The sequence below is a fragment of the Chaetodon auriga genome, chromosome 11 (assembly GCF_051107435.1).
Source record: "Chaetodon auriga isolate fChaAug3 chromosome 11, fChaAug3.hap1, whole genome shotgun sequence".
NCBI lineage: Eukaryota > Metazoa > Chordata > Actinopteri > Chaetodontiformes > Chaetodontidae > Chaetodon > Chaetodon auriga.
The window spans coordinates 2,013,838-2,024,130 of record NC_135084.1 but is presented as its reverse complement, the minus strand read 5'-3'; the positions used below and the strand labels follow the sequence as shown (position 1 = coordinate 2,024,130).

Here is a 10,293-nt window from a genome sequence, read left to right as displayed (position 1 = left end):
AAGAGAAACACCAGGGTCTCAATTGAGGCACCCCGTCTGTGTCTCTTGTCCTGGTTGAGAAAGACCAGCATCACTGCCCTGCTCACTCAAAACTCAGGCAGTGTGTCCTCCTAATTTAAAAAACCTGTCCAGCACAGAAACACTCATATTCATCCAGCACAGGGTCTGGGCTGGTTTAGGGAAAGACAAGAAGAAAAACTGTTAAACAATAGCGAGATTAACATTGTGTCATGATTAAGACTCACCTGTCCAGCACTGCTTTCCATCGCTGACAGTCTCTTTCACTCATGCCCTATTTATTATTTTTGCTTATTTTTTGTGAAGCGTCTTTGAGTGTCATGAAAGGCGCTATATAAGAATAACGCATTATTATTATTATTATTATTATAGATATTAAGTGTGGGGAGCTTGGATAGATAAGGTTTAAAGACTGTCTGTTTAATCAACCTTTTTTTTTAGTTAAAAAGTACTAATACTACACTGTGTTAAAAGTAGAAGTCCTACATTCAAAACTTTACTTAAGTAAAAGCATGTAAATATTATCAGCAAAATGTACTTTAAAAATGAAAGTCAAAGTAGTCATTGTGCAGAAAATGGTCCCGTCATTTTATCTGTTGTTTCTGGATTAATATTACAGCTGTTAATGTGTATGTAGTCTTTTAATGCTGTAGATGTTTAAGGTTAAGCTCATTTCAACTACTTCATATCCTGTTGGCTTGTTTAATCTACAGCAATACATCATATTATATATGATCATCACATGTTTGTAGTGTTGCTGTTCTATATCAATCATTGTCTGTGAGATGCAGTGGAGCAGAAGTATAGAGCAGCATAAAATGAAAATGCTCATTACTCACCTTAAATTTGTACTGAAATTTAGTGTATGAGTAAATGTACTTACATTCCACCACTGGTTATTTTAGATATAAAATTATTGTCAAAGTTTAATGACATTAACCACATAAAATGTTAACTAATGGTTGTTAACTAGTTAAGTTAAAGTTAACATGATTGTTGGCTCAAAGTACACAGCTTAACCACGACTTCTTTTAGCTGGCCATGGTCCCCTCTCACCCAGACATATATCACACGCTGGTGTGTCCTTTAACAACGCTGGGTTCAGCCTCCTCGGTTCGTAGACCACTTCCTTCGAAGGATGGCCACTGAACTGAGACACAGCTTGAGTTGTCATGTTCACCAGACAACTCTGTTCTGTGCGCCATTATTTTGTGTTATTTTTCATAGTATAAGTTTTTCTTTACCCTCCTGATCTTTTTTTCAGTGAAGTCTAACTATAGTCTAGTGTCTGGTCACTTAAGTGTGAAAATCAATTGGATTGGTTAACTGAGCTGCCTATGTTGCACCAGGCACTTTGGAGTAACTTAAGACAAAAATAAATATCGTAAAGGAAACAGCTTACTCCAGGAACGATGAAAAACTTATCTAACTTACTTAAACCATTTAGTGTTTTATTTCTTTGCATGGAGTGGGTTGCTGTATAGTGATATGTATTTTATTTTGAAAAAGTTAAACGGAAGTCTTTTCTTCTTGTGACGTCTTTGAAACAAAGAACAAGGCAACCAAGTTTCTGCTTGGAGGACTGTGGGACCATGGAGATTACTGGGATAAGGCCGACTCTGTTCACTTGTTTTCCTCACCCGAATTCATAAGAAACAGCTTGTAACAACCGAAGCTACCGGACGTCGAGATATAATGGTATTTACATATCCAGCAACTCGTCGGACAAGCAACGTTTTCTTTTCCCAAACTGGAATGACACTCACACCGAAATAGGTAAGCACCGTTAAAGTTGGCTAGCCTTTGTGTTGACATTTGGCACGACATTTTTTTGTAACTAACTTCCAAACTCAAATTTGTCTTGGTCTCATGACAAAACCAAAGTCACAGACGTAGGGTCATTATTTATTGTCCCACGGTTGCACCGTCAATAATAAAGCAGTATACGTGAAGAATCCTGCGAGACGTGTTGCACAAGTGATAGCCACCTGTTGCGCGACGTCAGTGTTGAAGCAGTTCCTATGAAAGCAATTGCACCAATTAGACACATAACATTTCGCAAAAAAAAGTGTTGTTTTGCTCGGTCACGTTCTTCACCAGAATGAACTTCACTGGCGAGGATGTGTACACATACAAGGAATTTGACTCGGTTTGAAGTTGGTCTCAATGTGACGCACGATTCTAATAGAATTTGACATAGAAATAGACTTAAAGCTAAAGAAGGACAACATCGCATAACAAAGATAGGTAAAATAAGCACAGAACTATTAAAAACATACCAGTATGTGAGAAAATAACAAACAACAGTGGCCAACAATGGCCAACAACAATGTCTATAGATATCAAGTGTTTCTGAAAATTGTATACAATACATGAAGTGGGTAGTTTTGTATAGGAAATACATTTATACTGTACATGTCTGTATACATTATATACAGTGTGCAGGATTTATATTTAACAGTAATGGATATTTACCTGTGAAAAACTGTGTAGTAAACTGTATAGGTAGGGAGATGTCGTAGTGTTACATGGCTACTGACACTCTAGAGCTCATTTGACTTTTCATCAGAGTGATGACCTGTGGAAAGAAACTTCCCGAGTCTGGTTGTTTTGGTGTACAGTGCTCTATAGCACCTACCAGAGGGGAGAAGTTGGAACAGATTTTGTCAAGGGTGTGATTGTTCTACATTTGTGTTCCCTGCTCATTTAACCCTAATGCTGGAGATGTACGAGTGCTGAATGGAGGGCAGGTTGGGACCTGTGATTATTTTCCTGGTGTGGGAAGTACATCATCAGCTGGGCTTTGAAGTGCAGTTGGTTGTGAGATGTCTGAGTTGGAGCAGGTGAGGGGGTGTGATTGTTGTCTTATCAGACCTACATGAAAATATGCTCCACACTGATGCAGGGTTGTCTGAAAACCTGTTTTTCAGCTTTTCAGTGTAGCGCCAATCAGTGCAGTCAGTGCAGTTCTGTTAAGCTTTGCCCTGTTGGTCCATTTTCAAACAGTCTTGACCACAAGCTTGCCATAGCTTAGATTGCAAGTTGGGAAAAGGTGAACCAGATTTAAGTTGTTGTTTTGTTTTTTTTTTCTTTTTGCCAGTCTCTTGAATTCAGTTTTCAATTCAGCATGTAAATAATCCAACACAAAAAACATAACAAATGTGAATGTTTGATTGATTTAAACAGTACAGGGCCGCTAATGTATGTGTTCAGTGTGGTATACGGCAATGCAGTGAGAATACAGCCACAGTTTGTTCCTGTACTGTGCAGTCCATGGCTGATGCCAATCAGTGGAAACTCAATAAATAGATTTTTTAGACATGGTGATTTGTAAGGAGTTGCATGGTTGATAGTCTTTTAACACATCTACACATCCCATCTTTTCTAGGTTGAAGAGTTACACAACCTTTCAAATAGAACCCATGGTGAATTTTCAATAAGAGATGTGATTAAGAGACATCCCTTTGTGAAAGCCAGTACTATAAAGTGCTGTTGACAGAATATAATGATCAGATTAGTCAGAATAAACTAGACTTAACAGCTTAATGCTTTAGCAATATTGTTGACGGAAGGAATTACACACAAAAACCATGTAATAAAAACTGAATCATCATGTGAAAAAAACATTCAGCTTATCCCCAAAACTCTCATAGCCTGGAGCATCAGTTAATGTATTTTATCTCTCCCTAGAAATCCAATTGCATGCAGTTTTGTAGCTGGTGACTTCTTTGTCCCCACAATGCTCCCAACTCACAGGCTGGTGTGTCATTTATTGTTTGCATGGTAATCAGGTGTTGCTGCCAGGCATTTGCAGGGTTATTTGGACTGTAGCCTTACCTTTTTATCACCAGTCTCTCAAATCATCAGCCGCCCCCATTCTTTTTTTGTGGGAGGAACATGAAGAAGAGCCAAAGTATGTTTCCTTGTACCGGCCAAACCCTGGTTTTCCATTCTCTTCAGAAATCTGCTTATGTGCTTAGTGCTCAGTGTTGGGACCAAATTGGTGTAGTACTGTTGTCTATGTCAGACCTGAGTCACTAGTCAGGAATTCACTATGACACTAAATAATGCTGAAGTTATTACTACTAAATAACAGTTCATTCAAATGAGCTCTTACAGAAGTTTGTCCTGTCATTCAGTTCTTTGTATTTTTAAAACGAAAATGTGCCTTTCACCCTGATCTGAATACATGGCTAGAAGTAGAATTATCAATTTCTTTTTCTCTCTCCTGCACACTCATGTATACAGGGGTGGAGTGGTGGTTCAAGGGTTTGGACTTGAGCACCGTAATCCCCTGCCTTCAGCCTCCTGTTCCATTCTCCACAACATGTAAAATCAAATGAATGGCATGCATTTCTACATTTTCTTCACCACCTTATGTAAATTTTGAGTTCATTATATACATGTATGCATAATACATGTTGTAGCACCATGTTCCTCATTCCAAGTTAGTATTTACACTGTAATTGTCTCTTTAAGAAAACACACTCGACAAAAATATGAAGAACAAGATTTTAAATCTCTTTTCTTATTTTGTCTATGATGCATAAAAAGATGAAAGCTGAACTACAGCACACTGTCCAACTTCAGTTGGACAGTGTCAGTGGGTGAAATTGGCTGTCAGTGGGTGAAATTGGCAAGAACACGGCAGCTTTCACACTACAAAAAAAATAGTCAAAACCAGTGTCAGAAATAACAAAGGGATAGATCACAATAGAGTAATTGATCTGTACATTCAATTAAGACATAGTTTAAAATAACCATACCGTACCATACTTCATCACATTTGATTTTTTGCTTCTTTGCCTTATTTGAGACAAACACAAAAGATGCAAAACAGTAAAACTAACATTCTTTCAAAGTGTAATCTTAAACTTCCAAATGAGAACAGAGACGCAGTAGAGGAGCATTATTGTCACCATTTATCACATGTTAAGCAGTCCTGCTGCCCAAAACTTATGACCTTGCGAGACAGCTTATTTGCTACATCGCACTGCCTGCCCCAAACACGTAGCAGATGCATCAAAGCTGTTTTGTCATATCAGACAATGTCTGCAAAATGAGGTGTGGACACATTGTCCACAGTTACACTTTCACACACTTGCACATTTGTCTGTGTGAGATGTGTTCTTGCTTGGTTTAGGTGAAGCGTGGCACCTGTGGAGGAGGAGGAGGACTCATCCATAATGACTGTTCTTGCATTGATATCATTTATTATATTATACTACATTTATTTGGATATCTGCAATATCAAGTGGAAAGCAATATAGAGGCAAGCTTAAAAGAGTACGTTAGCTACACTCGTGCAATGTCACAACACGCCCACTCGCTCACTGTATAGCCAGGTAACAGTGCATTCACTGTGAATGACAGTTTGTAAATTCTGCTGTAAAGGATAGCTCCTGCAGCAAAAATGGTATTTCCAAATCTGTAGCAGTGGACACACTTCTACTGTCATAAGGTATGTACCTTCATACTGCCCAAACCTCTTGCCTGGCATTGTTGCCCCTTAAAGCACAGTTATAGGGGAAAATGTCTGAGTATACACAAGTAATGCCAAAAATAATCCAAAGGTGCTTCTTCTGTTGTATTTACGAGAAACAGATTCTTTGATGGTTGCCTTCCTGTTCAACATGTCAAGCTTTTCCTTGTGAATATGGCACACACCCATATTGTGTCACATTCAAGTGTGCATGTGTCATAGTGTTTTGTAACCATGTCTTCAGCCTCTGGATTCCCCTGAATATTTCCCAGCCATGTTTGCTGCTCCATCGTCCGCCTGGCCACATAAGCCTGTGATGGGCAAATTGAGACGTAGCAGTATATCCTTCACCACCCTTGTCACATTTTCTTGCATGGTCAATGAAACTTCATGCAGGCCAATTAATTCCTCATGCAAAACCAAATCATGGGCAACATACTTTAAGCAGAATACCTCTTGCTCTTTTCCTGCCTGATGTCTAGTGCCATCCATCACTGTGGAGAACTGCAAATTTGGAAGTGATTGAAATTGTCCGTAATGTCCTTAACAATGAAGGTGCTGGTCCAGTTAAGAAACTAATTTTGACTTGTGCCTGATAGGTAAACATCCTTTTTATTTGGCAGCCACCTAGCAAGGCATGAGTCTTCTTCTGCTTAATTCTTAATTAGTTGATCCCTCACTTTAATCATGGACCATCCTTTCTTCTTCTTGCTGTGATGCACCCGTGCTAGCCAGTTGACACTGAACTGATCTGTCTTCATTCAGATGGGTAATTATTGCTATCTTATTAGGCTATTCATGTAAACTGAGTTGCTCACTAGCCTTTCATCAGTTCTTGAAGTATACTGGAATAAATGCAGGTTCTGTCTTCTTTGCCAGTGGTGAGGTATCATTGTGAAATGCTTTGCAACAGTCAGTGCACAGCAGCATGTACAAAACCTGTGCCTGGTATTAAAATTGGAATGGAACACATGACTTACCCAAGATTTACAGACTAAGCTGATAAACGTGTCTCTTGGAGGAAACTTAGATCAGCTCTTGGGTTTTTCTTGTGTGTTTTATGCAGCAGTTTACCGTTTTTGTTGATGCCCTGGCCCAATCACCGCAGTTCTGTGGAGGAAATAGTAGAAAAGAGGGTGATGAGAAAGATGAGGAGTGTGTTGTCAAGGGATGACCATCCTTTGCACAGCATCTTCACTATGAGTGGTAGGAGCCAATGGCTCCTAGTGAAGATCCTGTTGATTGTATGTTGTTGTGTGATGTGGCTTGGTGGCAAAATGAATTTCCCCTTTGGTGATTATTAAAGTGCAATCAATCAATCAATCGATCAATTTGAATATGATTTTTCACACTCAAATGTTTTCGGGATGTAATGAATGTAATGATACCAAAAACTCATGGTACTATAAAACCTTGATTAAAAAGTTTAAAAGATAAAAACTGTATTGTGATATTAAAAAAGAAAGAAAAATGACTTGAAAAAATGCCCCTTAATAAATCAGTGTGTACACATTTTTTTATTCATATAAAATTTGTTTTTCCTTTCAACTTAAAGTGCTTCTGTTTTCCTTCTTTATAAAATGAAATAAAGGTAGCCAGCCATGACCAAAGCATATGCAAAAAATCATGAATTGTCTTTGGCAATGAATGATTGAACCATATAGAATTTCAAAACAAAAATAATGCAGCAGTCAGAAGCAGTCCTTTTATAAAATAATTAAAAGAGCTGTTCCATCAGGCGACAACATCCAGGATCAGTTTATGTGCTGGCACGTATAACAGTCTATGTTAAACAGTGAAAAAAATGCTGCTGCAGGCCTCACTCAACCAAGCAAACGGCTGGCACAGCCTATGTTCAAACCTGCTTGTGAAGTAAGGTTTAAAGTGTGTACAGTGATTATTGTTGTTCGTCTTCATGTCGAGCTCCCACTCAAAAACAGTAGATTTCAAAACCATTGGTATGTTTAGTCCAGTGTGTGACTGGAAAATGTCTATAGACCAGTTCTCATTGGCTGCTCATGAAGTGAGCTGTGACTGTGATATAGCTTTGAGTAGTTTGTTAAGTCCACCCATCTGTGGTTACTGAACACTTCTTCTTTTCTGTTCAGTTTAGTTTAGTTTCGTGTTAATTGTAACTGCATTGTTGATGACCTTTTTACTATTTCAAAACTCCAGTCTGCTCAATGCCTGCATTTCTAGCTTTTTTACAAGTTAGACAAGTCAGAACTGTGACAAATCATACCCCACTAATAAAACCAAAGCTGCCACCCTCCTGCCCACCACCAGATTGGAGATTAAAAGCCAACAGACATCAATTTGAAATATTATTGAAAATATGCCAGAAGGGCTTGAGCAAGAACCTACACTATCAAAACAGTTTTTCAAATTATCAACGTCACTGAAAAAATAGGTTTGTGTTAGCTCCAACAGCAAAATGGTGATCCATGGGTTATAAAAACATAGACTTCATTTCTTCACAACACAATTGGGAACCGTTCTGGTAGTTTAGGAGTCACTTCATCAAAAGTTGGCTATACTATCTTTTTATATTGTTTTGAACAGTTAATGACACAGAATTTATCAATTGATGTACATTTAGCTCTGTATTGCAAAGTTAATTTCTTTGTCCTTTGTTCCTTGTGAGAGTACTTGATGAAGTCAAGATCATGGTATATTGGCTTTCAGAAGGGTCAGTTGCAGGTTGGTGCCAGGACTAAAAGTCTGACCTTGTCCTTGGCAGTTGCAGCAGCATACCAAATGGTGGTGGAGATTAGGATGGACTCCATGATTAGGGATGCACCAATCTAGGCCTGGGCAATATATTGATTTTTTTTCAATCAATTCGAATTTTTTGCTGTGGACGATTTAAAAAATAAAAAATTCGAGTTTTTTCTCCTCTTGCTATAACGTGCCTTTTGCCCCCAGGAGTTTCCGTAGCCATGTAACAGTATAAGTTCGGTTGCGCCATCGCGTTGTCTCGTGTTTGAGTCTTCGCGAGGAGCGAGATTAGAAATAGAAAATGAGTGCTGCAGCGAGCGAAGAAATTGTTGATAAAACAGGGAATGTCAGCTCGTCAGTATGGCAGTTTTTTGGATTTTATAAGTCGGACCGTAGTCAGACCAATGTGGTCTGTAAAGTATGCAAGACTGTCGTCCCCATCCAAGACTGGTTAATACCACAAACTTGTTTAACCACCTTTATCCGTGCTCACCCTTCGGAGCGCAGCCGTATTCGCCAAAGTCCAATAACATCTTCTACCGCAGCACCACCGCACAAGCAGCAGACCACCATGGAGAGGTGCTCTGCTTCAGTGCCTTATGACAAATCATCTAAAAGGCCAGCCCTACACCAATCTAATACTGACATTGTATATTGGTCTGATACTGATACTGACCCAAATAACTAGAATGGGTATTGTAGCAATGGAAATGATTTATGGACCGAGCTTTTAAATTCAATTCAATAATTCTATGCGTACATGTTACGTCATGCATCTCCATCACATCAAGAAGTTTAATAGACACCACACCAATGGTTAAAACTGTAAACAAGCACAAAAATTACAATTATCATGTTCATAACTGACACAAAAATGAACAAAAGGTTATATTTACAGGTAAAGGTTTCATAACAATTTACCTAATGCATTTTGGTATCTGTGGGCCATTGTTAACAATGCAACGCAAGATAGAGATGAGCCCAACAAGGGTGGTATGGTCTGCAAACTTAAGGAGCTTGGTGTACTGCTGACTGGAAGCGCAGCTGTTGGTGTACAGGGAGAAGAGTAGAGAGGAAAGGACACAGCTTTGAGGGGTACCAGTGCTGATGGTCTGGGAGTCATACACATGCTTTCCCAGCCTCAAAAGGCGGGAAAGGTAGTCAGTAACCTACCTGCCGGTGCAGGCTTACTCATCAGGGAGAGCTTGTCCTGCAACAGAGCAACAACAATCTTCTGTCCAAAGACTGTTGTTGAAGTGTCTGTGGATAGGAATTTGTTGTCAGTAAATGGATGCTAATAGTGTTTTCCTCTTGCGTGTCTTTCTTAAAAGTGAAGTCTGGGTGTTGTTTGCGTGCTTTGACACAGCTGAGTCATATCAGCTGCTGAGACAAGATCCACCTCAACATCTTGGTCAAGCGTACCTGTATGCATGTGTACATGTGTTCCACCTCTGTTCATGCAAAATCAGTAACAGCACTGTTTTGTATGAACCACACTGAGTAGGCTTTGGTAGTCAAGAGGTATTTCCTCTGTGCCATGGTGTAAACTTGAAAACACTATATGGGTCAATGGCGTGACGCATATTTTTTTGTGTCCATGTGATTTGCTTACATTTAAAAAGGTTAAAATTTTAAAATATACTTACATATTACTTGCATACATTCCATTTTTTGAAGACCTAGTCTAAAATATATGGTTTTAATATATTTTGAGAGAAAATCTGGGGGATAATGGCAAAAATGTCATGTGGTGTAACCCTAAAAACTTGGTACCAAATAGTTTAACTTGCTTAAAAAGGTTAAAATGTTCAAAAAAGCATGCTATCAACTAGTTTGGCATAATCTTACATTACATTTATTTAATAGTAAATAAAAATAATAAAACACAGTTGTTCAGAATATTATATTTTATTTGGGGAATTTTGTCTGTCAAGTCAAAATCCTGAAGTGTCAAGGTGGTGTAACCACCATTCAAGGAGCTATTTTGGTAATATGATGCAAGAAAACAATGTGACAGGAAATGACATCACAGAGAAGGACCCCTGATGAGACTAACTGCCATGTGCCAAGGTTAG

The 10,293-nt window shown here is 38.7% G+C and overlaps 1 protein-coding gene across 2 annotated transcripts in view; it reads left to right on the top strand.

Moving 5' to 3' along the window:
- Window positions 1–1,576: 1,576 nt before the first annotated feature.
- The window catches only part of LOC143328632 (ras and Rab interactor 2-like), a 64,157-nt gene continuing 55,440 nt past the window's right edge, over window positions 1,577–10,293 (top strand). For both annotated transcript variants that reach the window (XM_076743891.1, XM_076743889.1), the window contains exon 1: window positions 1,577–1,794. The gene's annotated coding sequence lies outside the window, so the exon portion shown is untranslated. The remainder of the gene's footprint in view (window positions 1,795–10,293) is intronic.